At 43.0% G+C, this 20,745-nt stretch overlaps 1 protein-coding gene across 25 annotated transcripts in view; it reads right to left on the bottom strand.

Moving 5' to 3' along the window:
- The window catches only part of GATAD2A (GATA zinc finger domain containing 2A), a 70,037-nt gene that overhangs the window by 35,502 nt on the left and 13,790 nt on the right, over nucleotides 1–20,745 (bottom strand). For 2 of the 25 annotated variants that reach the window (XM_068920349.1, XM_068920364.1), the window contains exon 1: nucleotides 18,199–18,404. The exons of 12 other annotated variants lie outside the window; for them this stretch is intronic. The gene's annotated coding sequence lies outside the window, so the exon portion shown is untranslated. Of the gene's footprint in view, nucleotides 1–17,625; nucleotides 17,715–18,198; nucleotides 18,481–18,592; nucleotides 18,928–20,745 lie in introns of those variants that run through there. 11 more of the 25 variants (XM_068920354.1, XM_068920358.1, XM_068920350.1 and 8 more) reach the window with 9 other exon arrangements.

Below are 20,745 nucleotides of genomic sequence, written 5' to 3'. Positions count from 1 at the left end.
GTTAGCAGGGCTCGACTCAAGCTAGAAGAAAATACATGGACGTGAAGACAATATCAGTTATTTCTAACAAAAACAGGAAGATTCTTTGATATTACTGTTCTGTCACAGAATCTCATTCCCTTTTGCTTGTTATTTTGAAGGGAAAGGAGGAGGTGGGTAAGGGCAGGATGCAGAAGAAAAGCCCGTAATAAAGAGCATGGATTCCAGGACCAGTTCTGTTTGCCCACACTTGCTTCTGCTTCACAAAAATTATTTTGTAATCCTGCACATACAACATCTGAGATTCAAACCTTCCTTTTTCCTCTCTATGAAAACACTGAGGGAAGAACCTGCCAGGGAGCGTTCACTGCTCAGTTAGAGAAAACAGTGAAAACCAACTACTTTGGCCATACTACTGAATCGGCAGTTACCTGCGTCAGCAGCACTAACTCAGTCCAACCCCTCCCCCCGCTTATCACATAGCCTGCTTTTATATAGCACAAAGTGAGTACTAAGATAACCACAAGTTTAGCTGCAAGTATTCCCCAGCACTGTGCCTATGGGGACATGAAACTGGTATCAGCCTTTGGGGCAGACTCACCAACGCTGGACTGTATGTAGGTGGAGCACAGTAATTGATGCACATTGGCTGCCAAGACAGCTCCTTGGAAGCTTGGCCTCTTATTTCTGCTAAGCCACCAAGAATTCTGAGTCATTTCCCTCCTCAAAAAGTTTCAGAATTATTTTCTTTTGTCCAGAAGGCAGGACAACTGCTCAACAATGTCTAGTGCTCCTCTCTGAATGCAGGAAAAAGACTGTGAAAGTATCGCGCTTCTCCTAACGCGTCCCATCTGCAGATCAAACCGTTAGCCTATTGACCAAACAAACTCCAGCAAGCTCAGAGGTCATCTTGTCCCAAAAGCCGTAAGATTGTGCCCGGTACATCCCGTCTGTTTGATTATTTTAAGTAATCTAAAAGGTTCCAATAGGTTAAACAAATTGCTACAAAAGTGCAGATATAGAAACTTGATAAATGGATACACAACTGTGCTCTGGGCCCTGATTAGCCATCTAGAGGGTAGGCCTTACTAATTATAGCTCATCCTATTAGTCCAATGCTTTTCTAATTAGTAGCCAGTTGTAAACCATTGCTACTGCTACTTCAAGGCCTTCACAAGGATTCAACAGAGCTGTAAAAGTGACGGAAAACAACACACCTAAAGATACTGTACCGTTTCTGTGCTGCTTCTCGAGCATCCGGCTCAAACACAAACATACATTTCTTTACCATTAAAAGACTATGCAAAGTAATACACATAACACGCTACATACCAGATTGTGAACAAGAACTACAGCGCAACCTTATTAATCGGTAGTTATGACACTATTGCAATGAGCAGGAAGCCACAAGTTGTTACATAGCAGGAAAACAGGAATTATTCTGCCTCGTGCAAAGATACTGCTGAATTGCCCTAGTAAAAGTACCAGCCAGAGGGGGAGGATCGTGCAGGCATTGGCCCCGCGCTGGATCCCCACTGCCCGGTGGGCAGCCTCCCCTCGGTCTCCACGTGACACCCATTCAGTTCTCTCTTGAGGAGGAAACACAAGGTATCTCTCTGGCACTGAGAGCGCCTGCATTTTTCAAAATCTTCCCCGATAGACAGGAATACAGTTACTTGAATTGGCTCAGCAGCAACTTCACATCAGAATTTTTCAGGATTTCAAACAAGCTCAACGCAAGTAAAAATCATTCCTTCCAATCTGCTGCGAACATGGAAAGTCTAAGTTACTGAATCATATTGCTGAGGTTCTAGCCAGCCTCCATTTTTAATGAACTGTAGCATTAAACTCCCATAGTGCTAGTGTCATGGGACTAAAATAGTTTTCATCTTGCGAGGACACTAGAACAGCAGTTTAACCGCTTCACTGCTGCAAAATGTTCACCGCGAGGGACTAGGGCCATGTCTATAGCGCTGACCCACATTCAGCGTGTGGAAGTTTCCACTGAAATCCAACAGACTGTTGGCAATGAATTGTCTGGGGAGGCAACACGCGCCACGGGGCGAGATCCAGCTCTGGCTCTCACACAGGTTCCCTCTGTAGTCGTGAGCGAAACGCTAGGCTTACTCTGCAGCTCAGCTTTCTCCTGTTCCCACATCTGTGGGATGGGAAGTTCATTTTCACAGCAAACATCACTAAGGAAAAAAGGTTAAAAGGTTTGCAAGAGGATTCTGAAAGGGTTATTTTTTCGCATCTATTCAGGGAATCTCATATGAAGAGGCAGGCAATTAAATAGTTAATACTCAGAAGTGAAACTCTAAACAGCAGCTAGTAGGTTTTAACACTACTTCTATTAGAAAAAAGAGTCACTACAGAAGAACATTAGTGTAGGGTTTGACAAGCGAGTTGCATTGTCAGTATGCTTTGGTTAAATGCTGCTGCTATCCAAGAGTGCTGAGCAGGCTGTCTGTGCGGTGCCATACACCACTTCGACTGTAGGTCCCATATCAGCTCCTCAACAGTTTAAGAAAATTAAGTCTTTAGTTGCTAAAGTTAGCCTTCCAGTTCAAATAATTCAATACTTTTTCAGTTTCAGACAGTAATCCCCTGACCACCTCTCCCAAACCCTCTGAAAGAAGGCAAGTAAATTGCACTTCTTCAACCCCATAAACATTTCTATGCTAAACCTAATAGCAAAGAGGGGGAAGGTGGCAGTACAACAGTATTTGCTATTCAGTTAGGAAAAAACAACTTATTACTTTAGAATTGCTTTCAAAGGTTTAACATTTCATTTAGAGGAATCTTGGTTCTCATGCTGATAAATCAAATTTTTAGAAGTATAGTAAACAGAAGAGTCAAGAAATTAAACAGGCATTGCACAGGATATGATCTTTTTCTAACTCACCAGATCTCACTGACGGAACAGAAATCAGATTTTTTTTTTTTTTTTTCAGAGCCTACTTTGACACTTAATGAAGTTTCATAATCATTATATAGAGAAAAAAAAAATCATAGATCAGAACACTAGGGACTGCATTTTTAGGAACATTACTGAAACCTATCAGCACTATCTAGAAAATACTATGATCTAGGAAAAGTCAAAAAAAGATTTTACATGCAAAACAAAGTTTTTACAAATATAATATTTTCAGAACACAACAGGCTATGGACTCTACAAGTTTCCTGTCACGGAAACTATGACACAGGTACCATAGTTCAGGACTACTGCTGTACATACCTCCTCAAACAACTGAGATAAGAAAACTTCTGTACTTTTTGGAAGGCTGAGTGAACTGGTCAGCAGAAAAAGGAGTTACATTTCAATTTAAATATTGACACACCGGGGGGCTAGCTTCTGACACATTTGTTCAGGCATTACTTCCATAAACATTTTTGAATACAGGAGGAAAAGGTGCAAAGTACAGGCCTCAAAAGAGAACTCGGGGCTCTTACAGGAGTATCAAATTGGCTTTTCAAGCACACGCAATATATCGTATCACTTGAAAACGTTTTTCTATGCTCCAAAAATACAGATTCCTCCCCACACACATGTTAACAGAATACAAGGAAGACTCAGAGGGAAGTGATAGGTACGGTGCATGCATTAACACAGTGTAAGTGATCATCACGGCATGGAAGGGCACCCCTCTAGCTTTTTACGAATGCCCTGATCCGTTCTGTACCTGACATATGTTGGTAGTACACCAAACATTCAAAAATTGCTTTCTAACTTCTCCCACGTGCCTAAAGATTCAGGCTCAAAGCGTTCGAAACATCCTGCATACGCAGGGTTCAGTTTTAGCCACGCCACAGCAAAGTGCCCCACCTTCCAGCTTTCCGAAGGAAAAAAGCTCCTTTCAGATACACATTAATACTACTGCTACCAGTTTATCGTATACAAGTCGGATTCCAAATAAAACCTTTTACAAATTAAGAGTCTCACCACTGACTCCAGAGTTCCTGCACCAGAGATAACACACGCCTCCCCCTCCAAGTCATCAATAGCATTCAGACTTACAACCTCCAGCTCAATGGCTGCATTTGAGGGGCAGAAAAACCAATAGTAACCCTTTATTTAAACCAACCCATAGCAGGGAGATCATTTGCTTTGCCAGCAGGCTAGGGAATCGTTCGAGACAACAGCAGAAATTCAGATATAGAAAGATTACTTTCTGGCGACAGCTGTTCTTCAAGCATGTCACCTCAGCATGTTCATTCTTTGGAGAACGCTTATTTTCCAGCATTTACTCTCTATTGGATGCCAAGTGTCAAGGGCTGCCAAATCATGTGGAAATGCACATAGGCCTTCAAGGAGAAGCCTTGTCTTTACTTTGGATCTGGGAGAGAGTACGGCCTACTAATTACAGTATCTGCAAAGCCCTCCATGCAGACCTTTAACTTACTAGAAGTAGAGTTCAGCTCTGCCATGTCCTCTCAAATCCTACTACTCGCATACTCCAGTACAGCAAAATACAAAGTCACAGAATATGTTTTCTCCAGAAAATCCAAGCTGAGCCTTTTAAAATCACTGGTATAATCTAATCTGTTGGAATCAAAACACTGTTGATTCGAGACCAAAGCGCAAATGCATTCTGATTTCTCTCATTTGTAGTCTGGAATATCTCAGTGGTAATTACATTATCAAACTCCTTCCTCCCTCTCCAAACAAGCAACCGTTTTAATCAATCTACCTAGCTTTTACTGAGATTAACCAGAATTCAATCAAGCATGGATACCTGGAAGATTCAAAGATAAAGAGGTTCCAATAGTGCAGTTGAGAAAGAAAGAAGGAAAGAAAGAAAGAAAAAAAAAATCACACATAATACTAACTGGAATTTTTTTCTTGAAGGAAGCTTACTGCTCAAGACCTTGCAAATCTGGCTTTCTGTAACCAGAGCCTGGAATACCCGACTACTACTGTCCTGGTCAGCGGTTTACAAAGCTGAAGCATACGCAGCAAATGCAACAGAGTTTACAGATGCCACATGGAAAAATGCAACACTGACTAACACTGTGCGGAGTCCTAACTCAGCACAAAATGGAGTGCATTTCTTTGCAGGTTGATTGAGAAGATCAGGCAGGCTCAAAATACCCAGATCACGATCTGGTTGGCTACTCATGAATAGAAACATCCATGATTGTCTAGGGTTGCACCACTACGGGCTCTAGCAGAGACAAGCATGCAGCTTGCCTTTTCACTCATAATACAATTTATGTCTTGAAATTGGGGGGGGGGAAGGGAAAGGAACAGGGGACATGTAGCTTCCCCAACAAACCTATGAAAAAGCAATTCCCCCAAAAGTCCACAGGACACTGCTTTAAGACACCTAAGTTTCATAAAATTAAGAAAAATGCTATAAAATGAGTACCAAAAGCTGATATTTTTAGATAAAGTTAACCTTAACACAGCTCTCTTTGGGTAAACCAATTATGTTTGAACTATTTGGCTAATTTGCACTGGTTTGACAGGTGTATTTCCTTGTATAGAAGCAGCTAAGCAATTTTATGTTCTCACTCAAAGAAGCCAAGAGCTGGGATGAGGAATTAGCAAAGTCCTTGACTAAAGGAAGTACTGACTTGTGTAACAGCAAGAAAATATTTCCATCATTAATTTTACAATTAGTATTTTAAACTGTGATATAGTTACAGAAGTATCTTTTTTCCTTGTTATTTTAGGCAAATAAGAGAACGGGAATTAAGTCAAAAAAATGAAGAAACCATTGAGTAAGCTGCACTGGATCTTCAAAAGAGCCAGGTCTAAGTCCAAACAATTTTATACATCTGTCTCACATTTATCTAAATGAATCCTCATAATTACTGTATGGGTAGACCTGACTCATTAAGTCAAAATCGTAGCAAGAGGCTGACTTGCAGTAACACCACCACCACCCTGCATGTTAGAGACAATAGCTAAGCAGCAGGCGTGAACAAAATAGCGTCTATTTTAAGAAGAGGAACTATAGTATCTACTGTTAAGCGAAAGGAGAGAACACCAAGAACTAAAAATAGATTTAAGATTTTGGTTTGGGGAGGGTTTTTTTTTTTTTGCACATAGCACAGTTTGAACTCCTCTTCAGTTATTCTACATTCACTGACAACTATATTGATTCTCACCCAGGGCCACGTACTACCAGGCGCGTACGAATGGGTCCTATCAACGAAATATTCGTTATGTAGGCCAACGACACTACTTTTGTGACTTCCGACACTATAAAATAGACAAGTTCTACATTTCATTTAAGATGACAGGACCTGTCCAGCTATTCTCTACATTCAGTAGTTGCAACAAACTGGTGTTAACGAAAGAATAATCTCATCAGCCTAATGGTGCGGGTCTCTATGGATAATTGCATTAACATGTTTTTCAAGAACTTGAATTAATTTCTTCTATTTTCAGAAGTATTAAATAATTTTGACAGAAGAGGTAAGAGGCAGCATTAGGAAATGCATTTGCATTTGGCCGAGTACTAAACATGGGAATAGGGCCTAAGTGAATTCATCACCTCTTTCACAGAGCACCCAGCAACTCTAAGGCAAAGAAACCGAAAGCTCTGTATCTCCCGTTAGGAGAGATGCAGGCTAAAACAAGTGGCAGCATCCAAAGCCGGGGTTGGGGGAAGAAAAGCAGGTGGTAAATTGTTATTTCTACCTCTGGAGGAAAAAATCTGTTTTACTTTCATCCAATATGATGTGCCTTTGTATTTGTCATGTTTGTTCAGGAATGCTGTGTTTGAGGGCTTCCTTTCTTCTACTCCACCAAGGCACGCTGCTGCGGTGAGACTTTGCCTGCGTCCCGGCTTACGAAGTGCCAGTGACTCTAGTTGGGCAACCTGGCATGGACTAAAATATGTAACGTTTTGCCTTCTTTCTCCACTTAACAGAAGGAAGTGTTCGAGTCCTCTGAAATTTGGTTTATGCCCACCTGCCTACACCGTCAGCTACTCCAAACATAGTAATAAAAAAAAAAAAAAAAAAAACACACACACTTTAGTGCAAGATACCATCTTGCACTAATGATACATGTTCTTAATCTCAGCAGTAGAAATACATTAATAACCCATAAGCTAATAATTCTGCAGTAGCAATTTTAGTTTCCCCAACTATATTATTTTAAAACATAACTGAGGGTGTGTCTGGAGACTGACACTATTCAGAAATCCAAATAAGGGAATGAAATGGCAGTTTGGCACGAACCCAGGGGCCACACCTATTTACAGGGGAAGCCGAGCACAGCCACCCTCATTAATTCAGAGGCCTCAGAACACAAAAGTTGATCTAGATGCAGACTGCATCCCCCCACCTGAGATCAAAAGGGAGCACTACACACTGAACATCACCAGCCACACTTACACCTAACCATTTCTATATTAAAAACAAGGGAGGTTGCAGGTCAAGATGTTTAGCCCTTGGTCCTGCAGATAGAAGGCAAAAGGAAACAAAGGTGTCATTGTCACCCATGGGATGGGGGTGGGGTGGGGTGGAGGGTGCAGATTTTATCTTGAGCAAGCCTAACCACTAGTGACAAATCTGTAAGGGTCCCTTGATCCAGAACAAGTAGGAAGTAAATAGATTTAGAAAATGAGCATGACGAAATTCAGGCTCTCAATTACTTAAATTTTTATGTAAAACAACATCTAACTTCTATGAAGACATAAGAGTATCCTGGGTAGAAAGCAATCAGAGGTGTCACAATTATAATGTATAACATTTTGGGACGGAGATATTCTTATGAAATTTGTGTAGTTAAAAGTCCTAAGGCATCATTAACACGTGCACTATTACACTGAGTCTTATTTAACTATTTCTATTGTCTTCACCATCATAGTTCTCAGGCACCCCACAGAAATACGTGCTTTTGCAAGTTTACGAGTCGGTACTTTAACTGACAAGATTAATACACTTTCGTTCTCTTCTATCAACTAAAGTCCTGGCCACTTGTTAAGCCAGTATTTTCAGGTTTAAAAAACAATTTTTGGTCCAACAAAAGGAACTAATATGTCCTTCCACAGATAGCTTTGCTAAAGGAAGGAGAAAAAACAGGAGAACCTTAAATGCCTTCAGCACTTACCCACGGAATAAATGTTACATGTAACAAGTCTGAAAGTAAATTGTGCCTCCTGGATGCCAGCTTTCCCATAGCTTAGAGAAACACATGATCAGTCTTGAAATATTCATTTGGAGACGTCAAGCAAAAAGTTTACCTCCTTCAGAATCTGCCAAAGTCTTACAGCTTTTCCAGCCACAAAACACTTTACATGTTCATGTGTACTATATACCAGACCATCCCCAAAGACATTGTTTTTTCTGCCTGTTATTCTAAGTTGCTGATTAATACGGTTTCTTTCTTGACTATTCATCAACTTTTCCACAAAGGGTATTTGCAAAACACATTATGACCTGTTGATACAACAATCAAGAAGCTTCTCTTGGTGATCTTCCCCTCCGACCTTTCTAAAGCACACCTGCCATTATAACACACAGATTAGTAATAGCTCGTGCATAAGAAATCTTTCATGAACTGCAAGACACAGGAATGTAGCGTTATCCTTAACTGTAAGTGCTACCTACTATCTTAGAGCGTAAATTTAATGAAAATAAGAACCTGGATTATTCTAGAGTGGAGCTTCTTAAAGCTACACTAGGATTATTCTTCAAGTTTTATTCAGAACATCACCTACCTTCTCTTTCAGAAGAGACTACACCTTATGGCAAAGAGACTTCATTGGCTCATATCATCTACTTTCAAGAATAAGTACAGAAAAGCTGTTACGAATGTCATCTTTTTCTCCACATCTACAGAATTAAAGCTGAATTTAAAAAAAGGCTTAAGACATAAATCAATGCCACATTTATAGAGTTAATTAAGGCACTAAAGGTGCACTTTTTCCTATTGCATGCATGGCCCACAGAACATCCTCAACTGTTCACAAGTACAACCCATATGCAAGCAACAGACTGAGGGAACCTTTGCTGTACACCCTCTACATATAGAGGATACCAAACAAAGGCAAAAGATTTTACACTCAAGCACCTAATACACCTAGCTCTTCCAGTACTTATGAGATTTTGTCATCTGAAACAATTAGACACTTGCTTTTAAAGAGTACTTCTATCTCAGTCTATATCTCTAAGTTTTTTTTTTAAGCAGTAAGCAAAATTGAAAGTCCATACTCAACAGAATCCTATAGAGTGTCACACTTAATACCGTGTCTGTCATAGGCAAATATATGATTATTACACAATGAAAAACAGAAAATTGTAAATTTATATCACATGTTTGTACATACTGCAACATCAGAGGCACAGGCACAACTGCAGTACCTAATTCTTGTGAAGACAGGACTTTCTAAGATCCTATTCAATATGAACGCTTTCAGTTTACTTCCTCTAATTCTTGCAAGTACCTCAAAGCTAGCAATCACATGGCTAGTTCAGCAAATGAACACACTGGTCATTATTAACAGACTACAGCAAGGAAGTTGTTCCTACTTGCAGCAATAGGTAAATAAGCGTTAGCATGAAACCTAGCGATGCAATTTTCTGACTAATTTTAACATTCTGGAAAGCCTTCAATATTTGTAGCGTAAACCAAACTAAGAAAAACTCACTACTGATGATCTTCAGCAATACTTCCCCTCTGAAGCAGTCAGGAAAGTGACTTCACTGCTGCTGCAATTAGGACTCCCTGTTTTCAATGGCATTCCGCAATGTTGCTGGGCATGTTTGGTTCCAGCAACATTCTGGGCATTTCCAATATTGCTTTAAGGAAATCTACTGCTAATGAGTGTTTTCAGCCACAGGGTAACCGTCTAGTGCACTTGAGATGTAGTTGAAGCAGCTAACAGTCACAAGAATCTCTGTATCTAGACCCGAGTTAGGAAAGGATAAACAGGTTAACCAAACATCACTCAATTAAAAGTATGTTCCGGGATTAAAACATTTTTTCTTCTTGAATGCCAACTCTTATAGTCTAATAGGTACTACAGCCACCCATCTGTACCCCAAAGTGAACAGGAGAGATCACATCCAAGTCAATTTCAATACTAACTGAAAACATAATCAAAGCTTCCTTTTTCCCACTGAAAGCTACAAAATAAGCCTTTATTCTTTCCACTCCTGCAACTGACTTTCTCACATACAAAGCCCTCACCTTAAATCTCTTGTTTATTTTGGATAGTTAACAGAGGAGGAGGGAAAGTAGACCGCCTAGAGATCAGCTTATTCTGACTTACATAACCTACCACTGTATTCTTCATGTGGTCTCCCACTCGGACATAATTTAAAAACAAAACAAAAATCAGAATCTTTTCATTTGCGGTGCCACCTACCATTCTGAGAAGCTGTCATTTCCCACTTTCATGGCTAACTGAGTAACAAAGTTTACTGTTAAAGAATTAGTACATGTGATAAGAGACAGCTGAACCTTTTTCTAGGAGGCAAGGTAGAATATGTATTTCTGTACTCCTTGCTAGAGTTATCCACATTATTTATACAGTTAAACACTGATGAATATTTTCACTTGAGGGGCTCCAAAAAGAAAAAAAAAAAAATCATACAGCCTTACTTGTTACAGGGTATTTAAACATTCCTTCAAGTATCTGATTTGACTTTTTAAATATCCATTTATATTCAGCTGAAAATACTGGAAGTGGGGAGGGGAGAGGGAAGAATAGTGTTTACCTCATGTCAGGGCTTATCTCCTGCCTTGTGGGAGTGCTCTTTTATAGGCCTCATTTTTTTGTTTCTATTCCTCCAGCTCCCATTCACACTGTTGGGGCCAGAGCAACAAAAAGCACATATTGTCATGGATGACTGGAAGTGCCATAGACTGCTTCCTGATACAGGCCTTGGCGACACTGAATCCACAAGCGTGCAGCTACCAGGACCAAGCAGAATGAGACCCCGGTACAAGTCTGAATTTATTTTGGTTCAAGTTTACAAAGGAATAAACCCAAATCAGAAGGTGATGCATAAGGCACCAAAACCAAGAGATGGAGTAGTTACACACTGATCCCTTTCATTCTACAGCAGAGTTCACAACAGAGCACAGTAAATTAGCAGGGGAACTGCATTGAAGTTATTGGTCTCCAATTCCTTTAACAGTTATGAAGTGACTAATTCCTCTTCCAAACATGGCAGAAGTAAAGCCTTTCAGGTAGAGCTTTATTTTAATGCAAAATTATCTGGAATGTCAAACTTGCAGATTCTCTAAAGAGGCAAGTCTCAAAATCCTGCAGCCAAACTACCTTGCCTGGAAGGTTACCCAGAAACAGTGTCAAGAACTCCTTCACTTCTGCAAAAGGCAGATATTTTTGTTTGTTCTTTTGGACAATAAAAAGGGGAGGGGGGGAAGGGAAGGAAGAGAGAGGGAAAGGAAATAGAGAGGTGGTAGAATGAATATAGTCTGAAATGCTTAACTCATCCATAAGGATTTAAAAAAAAAAAAAAAAGTCAGAAACATACTTCAGTAAGAAGGAGCACGAACACAACAGACTGAGATGAACTCAAAGATGTGTGTTTTAAATAGTTGATAGCAAAATGAGATTGGCTTACTTGAATCCCACTGAGTATTTCAAGACCCTCAACACTTTTTAGACACAGACTTACTTAATATATTTTGCTTAATGCTAGCATCACCTGACCAAGCTTCAAAAGAACTCTAACTCAGAGAACAACACCTGTCCGGTCTAGAGCAGTATATCTGTTTGTTTTGTATACAAAACAGAAGTCAAAGGGAGTGGCTGACAAGCAACCTTGCATTAAAGAGCCAGCACAGAAACCTAAGAAATCCACTAGCCTGCCAGGAAGTTGCGTCATGCTTCCGAAGGCCTCTCTGGATCTTTTTTTCAGAAAGGACATTGGTGGGAGGAGAAACAGCCTCCTGAAACTGAGCCTTTTTAAAAATAAAACACAAAATAAACATGCTTGATCACAAGCTTACGGAAGTCTTGGTTAAAAACATACTACAGATTCATACACTCAACCTTCTGGCTAGAAGGGACCATCTATCCCAACTAACCAATTAGACAGGATATACAGAAGAATGTAATTCTGTGGAGCTCAAAAAATTCATCTGACTAAAGTACATCAACTACCGAGACATGAAGTTTTGAATTAATGAATATAAGAGATAGAGACAAACTAATTACTTCCCTTGAGTTTGACAGATCCCTAGACCAATGTTAAACATGTGACACTCCTAACCCATATTTGTCTGGCCCTCAGTGTGTGCGACTGGCTGTTAAATTTTACTCTGCCGGATCTTTTAAGCGTTTGTATTTCCTAATATAACCAACTGACCGTTACAGTTAGTGAGGTAAATCCACTGATCTTCTCTTCTACCAGTAATTCTCATTTGAAAAGTGACATGATGTCAGGTTAAGTCATTTCAGAGTTATAAGCTAAGGAAGACCATAATTAAAGCAAGACTAAAGGGAATTGTTATAAGCCATGTTTTGTGTACTTCCTTTGTAACACATGATTATACCCATTTTGCAGATGGGGTAACCAATGCATGGAGGCGTTTCAGTGACTTATCCTATCCAAGACAATATAAACTTGTCCTTCAGGAAAGGCAAAGCAAAAAAGCGAGAACAAGTTGCCTCAGCACATAGGACATCAGCCAGTCCTGAACAGCATGCTTTTCAGGATGCAGTAACAGGAAGGAATAGCCTGGAATCCAGTCTACCATATTTCCAAGCTGCACTGGGTCTAAAAGCACCAGTTTTACACAGATACACTGCCAACGAGCACTATTCCTGAGCTCAGGGTGCAATGTTTAAGTGTTTGCATTCAAATGCTACCAATAATAAAGACAAAGAGCAAAAAAAAGGGCATTGGTAGAGTTACATATAGTAAGGTTTTCCATTTTCTGCCTTATTTCAATATGCTGAAGAGTCAATGCATCAGAAGTTAGAGGTGGACATAGTTTTCTTGCTAAACCTTGATTTTGTCCCACATATATATATTACGCATTTGTATCACAAGTGGACTAATCCTATTTCTTTTTGCCAAGGGACCTCTTCATCACCTGTGAAGAGAATAAGCTGTGCCCATGGAGAGAGAGTCGTGATGCTGCTCTCCTGCCTCATCTGCTCTAGAAATCAAGAGAGGAAGAAGCGTTAGAAGCATAGCGGACAACAGGTTAAAAAAACCCCAACGCAAAGAGGCAGTCGGTAATTAAGACGTACAAAAGCTACGTGGGAGAATTCCTTTCTGCCCCTGTCTTAGCCACAGTCTCCCGAGGTGATGCTGAACAAGTCACGCAGGCGCACGCACACGCACGGATGTTTGTGAGTAAACAGCAGCTGTTTATTGGGTGCCCTGCTGAAGGCTTCCAAGACCTGACACACCAAGAAGTCAAATACCAAAAAATGCAATTAAAGGCAATGAAAGCTAGAAACGCCGGCACCTTTAGCAGTCTATGCGGTCTGGAAAAGGGTGGGGGGAAGGAAGAGGAGAAGCACTGAACAACAAAAAGCCAACATAGGAAACTGCGTATTAAAAAACTTTAACCTTTGCTCTTCAATGTCCTATAATGCTTCCTTCGGGCAATTCACTCTCAGTTTCCCCACCTGAAAATGGACATATGATTCATCTCACAGCAAAGTTCACTGCTGCATACAGGGCATCCAGACTAAGTGGTGCTAAGTGGATAGAAAATATCACAAAGAAATTAGTAAGTTCATAAATTCCAGGTGCTGGGTTGTGCATTAGAGATAAAGCAGGAATTACTAACTGAATGAGTGTCAAAATATTCAACAGCTGTCCTATCCCCATGTAAAGGGATGCCAAGAAATACAGAAGCAAGGGGAGAAGAGGAGAAGAGCCTTAAAGAAAAAAATAAAACCCTCATACAAAGGATCCCAAGTGAGTCTTTAAACCAATCAATCATAATATGAATGCATAAATAAGCAGAATTAAGATCATCTATATATAAAATGACAAACCTTAGCTTGTAGGTTTTCAAGGCACGAATCTAAAACAAGCAACATTTGTAGTACAGAGAGAGCAGGGATAGTCTGATAGAACAATCAAGAACAGACTTTCAAAGAAGAATATGCTTGAATAGCAGTCCTGGTATTTTTTGGTCCATCAATGGTATATTCTTCTCCCAGTGCGTATTTTTTGTAGTGATGGGCAAGGAGGAAGGAGTGCTCATGTATCATTTCTTTCAATCAGGAAGATGTGCTAACTACATTATACTTCACATATTGGTCTATAGACAGTATTCTGTGATACCTCAAACGTGAATAGCGTTACACAAAAGCAAACGTTACTTTCCCAAGTCTAAAAATAAGTCTACTGTATTTTCAGATACCACAGTCTCCGGGAATGTTTGGAGTGAGAAAAAAAACAAAACACAGTTGATTATTCTACATTACTTAGATGATTATTGAAAAGGATATAAATTAGAAGTCAGCAAGCGTCTATAACTGGGCTCTGTAACTGCTGGTCATTCTACACAGAGGAATAAAACCCCATAGCAGCAAGTTAAAGAAACAGCTCATGAGTGCTGTTCATTTTTCTTTTACTCTGTAACGAAAGCCCAGCATACTTTAGTGCAAAAGTGGAACGCACAGACTAAACGCTTTCCTTCTAACTTTTTTGTTCAGTGAATTACATGGCCAGTACCTATACTCAAGAACAAAATCCGCTACCTGTGCGGGTAGATTAGTGCACACATGAACTCTGTAAGAACACACAACTTTCTACCTCCAAGTTACATGAACCCGAGACACAGTATTTTGTGAAACATGATCAAAATAAGCACATAACTCTTTTCTCCTCAAAGCACTGCAGTAAGAAACAGCAAACATTAAAGATAACTTAAGCCTGAGAAAGGGCTTATACTTCGTCTGTGCATAAGAATTGATAAAAACAAACAAAAAGCTCTGATGCCCAAAGATTTGAATTTTAAAATCCATAATAACCCTTAGATATTATCACTGATAGTAGGTGCTATATATTGCATCTAGAAGTCTGTGGCTCAAAACAGGAGTGAAAACATTCTGAATTTGTATTCCACAAAACAGCATTTTCCACCCAGAAGTTATACCTAACGTGAGTGCTCTGCTATCCAAGCAGAAAACCTGGACGTAGCTGACCGTTATAGCCACCTCGTCAATTGCGTCCTTCCGAATTTCTTATATGGGATACCACGACTTTTGGTTGCTTGGCAACTGGCCAGGGACTTCACAACATGGATACCATGTCAAGAGGTACAACTGAAAACCTAAGATGATCTCAAATATGGTCTCATCACAGCTGAACGAATTTTAAGCTTTATTTTTAAAATGCTTCCAGCACTATCCAAAAGATGTTGGGAGTTGACTTTCTTTAATTTTATCCCAAGCATCTTTGCCATCTTCCCCTTCTCCTCCTAAAAAGGGGCAGAGTACCATTAACGCAGTCAGAAATTAAGAATGCTTATAGCCTATACAGATCGGTAGCGCTAACGAAGAGCACACCCAGAAATAGAAGTGTAAGACCATAAGACAGTAAGCCAGGAGTTCCTTCCTCCATCATAGTTCATTTGATAGCAAAGGGATAATTCCAGTTCAAATCTTAGTCCATACAGAGAGGACTCTAGAAGGACCAGATGTTATACTTGTACACACGTGTAGCTGTCTGCATGGAAAAAGTAGTCCAAATCCACCATCATGCCTTATATAAGTCTCGGAAACATTACATGACATATTAGGACTGTCTGAATTTAAACTAACAATTTTAAACAGCTTCATACATGACTGCTGGCCTGTAATTACTACAAAAAGGTCATAATACAGCTACATTAAGTTACAATATTAGCATACTGGCCCAGCATGGTGTGCCGACACTGTTGCATCATCACCTATTGATGTAACCTCATGAGAGGACTACGTAACATTGCTAGGAACCGTATTAGCTGCTCTTCTGCGCTTCCACCTCTGAGGAAGGAGAAATATTTTCAGCCATCTCCATCCTCCTTCCCCAGTAGTTACCAGGTGGTGACAGAGACTCAACTCTTTCTTGCCAATGAAACTCAGTAAGGTGGTTAAGTTTTTACTTCAAACACAGAACTTGGTCCTTGACACTGACACAAAATTCCATCAGAGCACACTAACTGCAATACATTCATTCTTTTCCCAATTAAGAGCGAGAAAGAGATCAGCCTATTGCTTACCCAGAGACAACATATATTGGGGTTAGCGTTTAGAACTCGAATATTGCATGCCAAGCTACGTAGTCCTCCCAGCTTTCAAAATCTGATAGTTGGAAAAAAGAAAAAGCAATTCCCAATCCCGAAACTTATTCTGTGATCCTATTTGAGACACTTAACCTTAGAGCCTTAATGCCTTCAGGATATAATACCCTCTTTTTGTTTTACGCTTCACAGTCCAGACACACAGAACACTATGCAAACAGCAAGTAATGAAGCGTGATGTGCAGGAATACTTAGTTCCGTAAGTGTCATAGTCTGTAATAGCTGCGAGGAGGCATTCAGCTTTAAATGCTGCCTTCTCTCCAACAAGCAGTTTTCTCCACAAAGCTCTCAGTGCAATCCCCGCTTATAGAGCTCGAGGGCTTATCTGTATCCGTGCGGTCCCACACCAGCAGGTGTCACTGCGATATCACCGCCACAGGATCCCAGCAGGTAGGTTCCCAAGATTTTGTGGGACAGACCACTCCTTAACAGAGCTAGGTCCATGGACCTCGCATGCATGACAACACAACGTTCGGGAGGCCACTACATGATTTACTTACACAGAAAAACAATACCTTTCATCACTTCTATGTGTTCTTTTATTTCTTACTTTCTTCCTTAATCTCCTGCTTCTGGCCCTCTACCACCTGGTCTTCTTCTCTAACTGCATGTCTCATGTTCCTGCTTCTTCCTACCCATGTTTCCTTTCACTTGAAACTCTGGTCAAAAGTTTGTCTAGAAAGAAAGAGGGTCTCACTCTCTTCTCTTGCTAAGGGTATGGCAGCTTCCAACCTCCTGGCATGTCACTTATTCCCAAAGGCCCCTCTTCTTTCTTTCACTTCCTGTATAACAGTCTCTAACAGGCAGCTCTGCTACCTCTGCTTACTTCCAGCCGCGTTTACAGACAGACAAGTAAGAGAGAAACGTGAAAGCTGGACACCTGTAAAAGAAGCTGGAAATAAGAATTAGTACCATGTCTGCAAATCAGTCCTCTGTGACAGTAAATACTGCACTCATCACCTTAGGAACCTGTCTTGGGGAACAGGAGTTTACTGCACAAAGTACAAAAAAGGAAGAGCGTGGGGTGGCTAGAAAAAGACAAGTGAAAGCAAAACCTAAGATACAAAGAGTCTGAAATAAAAAAAAAGTAAGCAGATGTTCTAGAGAAGTAAGTGTGCGCGTTCTAACTTACGTGCTTGCCCAAAACACATAACCAATGCCAAGCAGTTTTAAGTCACTGCCTCAGTTTCTCCACAAATGACATAGGCGTAATAATCCTTGGATACTCAGGGGCTTAACACATGCATGCACTTGGACAGCACAACTTCTTGCAGACTATCACAAACATAGCTATATTTTGCCCAACCCCAAAGCCCTTCCCGCACTGCTTGCGCGCCTAAGGAACGCGCAAACATGGAGAACTCGGGGCACGAGCGCAGGGCGCAGAGCCGAGCCCTCACCTACCGCCCTGGCCGAGGCAGCCTCCCAGACAATAATCCCATCACACGCACAACATCGGGAAGGCGGCAGCTGGGCATCCACTCGCTGCACTGCAGGAGCGGGGGCTGGCGGGTTTTGGCCGGGCGGGGGGCGCAGCCCCGGTGCACCTTGAGCCGCAGGAAGGGCAGGCGAGCGGGGACTCTTATTGTGACACGGGCCGCAGCCTGGCCGCCAGCCGGCCCAGTGCCACGGCGGGGGCTGCCCGGGGCGGCCGCTCGCCCCCCGGCGCGGGGGCCCGCGGCCCCGGTCCCGCCGCGCTCCGCTCGGCGGCGCCGCTGCGCTCGGCGGCGCCGGGACACCGCCGAGCCGGGGCGCTCCCACCCCGAGCCGGCACCGGGAGCGATGGTGGAGGAGGAGGAGGAGGAGGAGGAGGAAGAGGAAGGAGGCACGGCGGAAAGCCCGTAACAACTTTCCGAAACAGACGCGTCGGAGGCTCCTTTTCTAAAGCTAAACAAAAGCCGGCGGCGATAATTCACGTTGCAAACCAAGTCTGCCTTCCCCCAGCCGGACGCGTTTTCAGACCCGCTTCCTACCTGGATTTCGGGGACGGGGCGTAGCGCGAAAACTTTTCATTTACGGGGGAGGATGCAGCCGGGAAACCCAGCTCCCCGCTGCCCCTCTCCTGTCCCCGCCACACGCAACGGTACAAAACTACTTCCCTCCCGGGGATTAATAAATAAATCGGCCTCAAGGCTGAAACCCAGCACGATTCCAGCGGCCGGACAACAGGACTTTGCACTTTTCCCAGGTTAACAAGGGCTGTCCTTAATCCCCGCACGTTTGGGGGCATTCCCGGAACTTCCCGAGGAGCAAACACACATCCCCAGCAGCTTCCTTTTACAAATAACTCGCACCTCCTCCTCCTTCCCCCCCCCCCCCCCCCCCCCGACAATAAGCCCAACGAGAACTTTTAAGCGGTGAACTTACACGCCGGGGCACCTCCCCGCCGGCCCCCGCGCACCCGGGCGCCGCCGACCCCGCTCGCTAGCCGCCGCCTCGCTTCGCCCGCGCCGCTTCGCCCCTTTTTGCCCGCCGCCCGGGATCCCCGGCTTAATCCTCTCCGCCGCGGCTCCCCTTGCCAAATAATGCGCTTCTCACACATGGAGTCGCGGCGTCACTCGGCGGAGCATGCGCGCCGCGGCCGCCCAGGCACAGGGCGGCCCGTCCTGCGCCGCAGCGCCGGGGCTGGCGCGGCGCCGCGGGGGACACAGGCGGCGGTGGCGGTGGCAGCACCGCGGGGGCCGCCGCCGCTTCCGGGCACCGGCGGAGCAGCGCGGCGGCGCGGGGCACCATTGGCCGCAGGGGTCGCGGCACGGGGCGGGCGGGCGGGCGGGCGGCGATTGGTCTGCGGCGCGGGCGGGGGGCGCCGCGGGCCCCGCCGCGCCGCCCGGGGCCACGTGGAGGCGCGGCCGCCGCCGCCGCCGCCGCCGCGGGGCCCGGCAGCCTCCGCGCCCCGGCATTGTCCCCGGTGCGGGGAGAGGGGCTCCGCGCGGGGCCCTTCGGCCGTGCTGCGGTCCAGCGCCGCCAAGGAGCGCCGCTGACACGAATTGTTCTCAGGTCGCCTTATCTTTTTCCTTCCCGAGCGCCTGCAGGCACCGAGGAAGGAAATGGATAGCAGCGTGCTTTCCCCAACTGTTTCCACGGCTCTGCTGCTAGAGGATGCTGAAGGATACCGGGCAGAGTCGCGTTACGGTTGTGGAAGCAAGCCCAGAGACGGGTCTCAGGCTTTGCACAAGCATCCCGTGCTGCTAAGACTCAGAGGCCTGACTGAGTCGATGACGGCGGGAGAAGGACACAAACGCAGCTTACTTCTCACATCTATCCTGAAGGCAGTAAGCAGTCTGATAGAGCCGATCAGAGCTTTGTACAGCCGCACAGCGCGGGGTCCTACAGACAGAGTTCAGAAACAGGTCTAGCAGATACGGGGCTGAGATACTGCACTAACTGTATATGCACTGTGTAATCCCACCACACAGAATCTAACTGCCAGTTCTGGACAAAAAGAACTATGTTTCTTGCAGACTGTTTCCTGAAAGTTATCATCACTGGGAAATACACTTGTAGGCATCTCCAAATGCCTACATACATATTTACATTTTATATATAAAGTTTTATACATATTGGCATATGGATAGAAGATTTAGAAGAGGTATATGATTATACTGTAAGCAGCCAACACTAGAAATAACTATTTTCTTCTACCTAAGAAGCTCAAGATAGCTTATACTACTGCTAGTAATTCACAGTGGGTTAGTAAGTAGCAGAAAGCAGCCTGGAAGCGTCTTCGAATATTCAGGAACAAATCTTAGTCATGGCATACAGGATGAGCATGACTGTTGATACACAGATCACATGCAAAGTGCACTAAGCAACGCATGGGAATACTGGGATTCCCACTAATGTCCCTGCACTAAAGGTATAGCTATAGATATTTCCGTAGCACATGAAAGAAAAGTAGTATTTATGGATTACTCCTATCCTCTCCTTATCTTTTTTAACAGAAATTCTTTAGAAGGGCTTTCTGAAACTGTGCTCATCAGATCTTAAGTCTAACAGGTGAATTAACGTAGACCAAGTTAATAACAGAGGAAATTCCAAACTGTTTTTTATTACCGGTCCCTTTAACACACTAACATAGCTTTGGTTTGGTTCTCCAACTAAGTACCATTTTTCTTGTGTCCTTTATCAGAGACAGCTCACGGAAGGACATTTCTCTCCCTGGCAGCCCTTTGGGCTGTGGTGTCTCAATGAGCAGGTCAACCTTTTCAGAGTCACCAAATTATCAAAGTGACATTGGTTCATCTACCTTTTCCATAAACATTTTTTCTGTAACAGGCAAATGCCAATGAGCGTGCATGTCTTCTGTAGCCCTTAAGAGCTCCAGTTTTCAACGCTTCTAGAGAAACATTGTCTCCTAAGACAGCAGTCTAATTACATCTTATTCACTAGATCCAGTAACTTAGTCTCAAGCTGAGTAATTTTCACTAGGCTTATAAACCAGGCTTTAGGGTCCTCCTTTCCCCCTAAAAGGATGAAGCTTCTGGCTTTGCAGTCATATTGCTGAGACATTTTCCAAAATC

The sequence above is a fragment of the Struthio camelus genome, chromosome 26, assembly GCF_040807025.1.
Source record: "Struthio camelus isolate bStrCam1 chromosome 26, bStrCam1.hap1, whole genome shotgun sequence".
NCBI classification, from domain to species: Eukaryota; Metazoa; Chordata; class Aves; order Struthioniformes; family Struthionidae; genus Struthio; species Struthio camelus.
Note: the sequence above shows the minus strand (reverse complement) of the source record. Positions and strands in the feature narration are given on the sequence as shown.